We start from the raw sequence: 3,181 nt of genomic DNA on the forward strand, positions 1-3,181 counted from the left end.
ACACCAAGCTGGTTACTGGGTGTCAGTGTCCCGCTCTGACTCCCTCAAAGAGCAATAATGGAAAAAGCAATAGGGAGAGAGTCACTCTGCTGTTCAAGCCTGGCCATCTAGATGAGCTGCAGGGCTGGGTAAGAGGTTATCAGAAATCCGAAAGTCTGTGCCTGTTAAACTGATTACACTTCTTTGGTGTGAGAAAAGCCTGTCTGGAGTTGCTGAATGTTGTATTAATTCTGCTATTTGCTTATAAGCGAATACAAATAAAAACAATGTGTAGATGGGAAAAAAAAGAAAAATTAGAAAGTAAAAATAAGTAATATATGTAAACATTTTTCATTATCCATAATACAACCATGGATGGGAGGACATCCACTTTTAATATTTCAGGATACATACTAACCCTTTCTAGAATGTGTGCCAGCATACTGTTCACAGCTTGATGTGTACTGAACTCCTGAACTCACTGCTGTAGAAGAATGAGTGGTGAGGGAATTCCCTAGTGGTCCAGTGGTTAGGACTCTGTGCTCTCACTGCTGAGGGCCAGGGTTCAATCCCTGGTCAGGGAACTAAGATTCCCCATGCTGTGTGGCCAAAAAAAAAGGAATAAGAAAAATTAAGAGCAAGCCAACAGGCTGGCGGCCGGAGCAGGGCTTGCCCGGGCGTGTTGGAGCTGCAGGTTCCCTGGACGCCACGTGCTGGCATGAGAAGACTCGCTGGGCTTTCACGCTGCTGCCCCGTAGGCTGATTACCTCCCAGACCTCCCTTGCCCTGAGCGGTGAGCTGATTGGGATGGTGGCCCGGGAAGCTCCTGAGTCTGCCTAGTGCCTGCGCCCTTCCCTGGCCAGCCTGAACGCCAAGGACGTGCTTCGGAGGAAACACGAGAGGAAGAGCCGACAGCACCCGCGGTTCATGGCCCGGAAGGCCTTGCTGCAGGAGCATGGGTTGCGGAGCACACCCCCAGAGCCAGGATCCCCCCCCCGCCCCCCCCCAGGCACCGAAGCCGCCAGCAGCGTGAGGCAGCGTCCAAGGGCTGAATCTGGAGGTGCCCCATGCCGCAGAAAGCCCAGCCCCGGAGAATCTGCTCGGCCCTTGCCCAGCAAGTGCGTGGCTATCGACCGTGAGATGGTGGGCACGGGACCCCGAGGGCGAGTGAGTGAGCTGGCCCGCTGCTCCGTGGCAAGTTACCACGGCGAGGTCCTCTACGACAAGTACGTCCAGCCTGAGACGCCCATCGTGGACGACCGCACTCGCTGGAGCGGTGTCACCAGGCAGCACATGCACGAGGCCATCCCCTTCCAGGTGGCCCAGAAAGAGATCCTCAGGCTCCTGAAGGGCAAGGCGTTGGTGGGGCACGCCCTGCACGATGACTTCCAGGCCTGCAAGTACATCCACCCTCGGGGCCAGACCCGGGACACGACTTACGTCCCCAGCCCAGCCTCCATGCCCGGCCGGACCTGCGTCTCTCTCAAGGACCTGGCCCTGCAGCTGCTGCACAAGACAATCCAGGTGGGCCAGCACGGCCACTCGTCGGTGGAAGACGCCGTGACGGCCATGGAGCTCTACCAGCTGGTGGAGGTGCAATGGGAACAGCAGGAGGCCAGCAGCCTCCAGCCCCACCCTGAGGACAGAGAGCCCGACAGCGGCACAGACACGGAGCAGTATATGGGGGACCCGGCCCAGGGCGCCAGCAGAGGAACAGGGGAGGCACCGGGCAGAACGGAGTGAGGAAGGAGAAGCTCCACTGGGGAGCGGGGACCAGGAGTGGCTGGGGCCGGATGCCACCAGTGTCCCCCAAGGCCTAAAGTGTTGGGACCATCTGCCCACACCACAGTCCCCGATTCTGGTTTTGCTGATGGCACTTTATAGGCACCATGAAAATGGCAGGTGGGCTAGCTGCCAGAGCCCAGCAGGAGTAGGGAATGCACGGCAGACTTCCCACCCCCAGGCTGTGCTCTCTAAAGGGATGATCTCTCCCTGCTTGGGGGGGGGGGGGGTGTGGGTGTCCCTATTCAAGAGTTCCCTTGTCTCGCCCCAGTGCCCTGGGGTAAAGCTCTCTTCCTGTTGTCACCGTCTACCTCTTTCTCCACAGTTACTCTCAGGAGAATAATTACGCCCTGAAGCTACAGAGTTAAGGCCACTCAAGGGTCATTTTGTCCCTTTCTCTCAGAACTGGAACTCTGGCTGTAGCCATCGTAGGAGCTGCCAGGCTACAGTGGAATAGCAGAGACCACAGCTCGTGGGGAGCTGGGTCCTCACTGGCTCGCCACCAGAAGTCACCAGGCACTATTCTGGGAGGAGGGAAGGCAGATAAGCTTTGGGTGGAGACTGGCATTTGTATTTTGACCCAAGTCAGGCATTCCTCCTGCCCACCCAGCGCTAGGCTCTCTTAAGCAAAAGTCTAGAAGCAAGACAGCGGTTTGAATTCTGGGAGCCCTGTGCAGAATTGCCCACAGGGATTTTTATTTATTGAGAGCAAGGCCACGGGTCTATAGGAGAGCAGAGGACGGGTCCACTGGGGCCGGGCCGGGCATTGACAGCTGCGCAGCTGTTGCACTCGGGTGGGTGCCCCCAATCGCTGTGGTGGTTGGGTTTTCTCCAAATTTCTAAAAATGTTCTGTGTCGGGATTCATCCCCTACCCCTCTTTCCTTGTTTCCTGAGGGGCAGTTTGGGGGTATTGGGGTAACCCGGAGCTCAGGTCACACAGAACCTTTGAGTCCCATCTTTGCTCACCACTCAATAGCTTTGAGACTTAGGCAAGTGTGTGACTTCACTCTTGAGTCTGTTCCCTCATCTGTAAAATGGGGATAATGACACCACCTACCTCACAGCGTTGTTAGGAGAATGAAGTGCTGAGTGCTTGGCCCGGTGCCTGGCGCCTAGTAAGCCGAGGTCAGTGCGAGCGGCTGTGTTTTCTTTAAGGATCAGTGTTGGGCTCTTCCAGGTAACACCTGAACACACCTTCAGGTTGAGTGGCTTTGACCCAGACGGGACTGTCCTCGTGGCTGTTCCAGCAGGTGGGGCACAGGCCGCTGAGGGCAACTCAGAGGTTCCGGGCTCTCACCGTTCCCCGTGATGCGTGGATTTCACGTCAGTCTGAGCAAAGCAGCAGGGCCAGGAAGGGAGAGACACTGAAACCACGCAACTGCAAAAGCAGGGCCGCAGATTGTTCTGGGAGCTGGCTGA

The 3,181-nt window shown here is 56.6% G+C and overlaps 1 pseudogene; it reads left to right on the top strand.

Moving 5' to 3' along the window:
- The first annotated feature begins 646 nt into the window (after nt 1-646).
- Nucleotides 647-1,722, top strand: LOC137766768 (apoptosis-enhancing nuclease pseudogene; annotated as a pseudogene).
- Nucleotides 1,723-3,181: the final 1,459 nt, after the last annotated feature.

The sequence above is a fragment of the Eschrichtius robustus genome, chromosome 6, assembly GCF_028021215.1.
Source record: "Eschrichtius robustus isolate mEscRob2 chromosome 6, mEscRob2.pri, whole genome shotgun sequence".
Lineage (NCBI taxonomy): Eukaryota > Metazoa > Chordata > Mammalia > Artiodactyla > Eschrichtiidae > Eschrichtius > Eschrichtius robustus.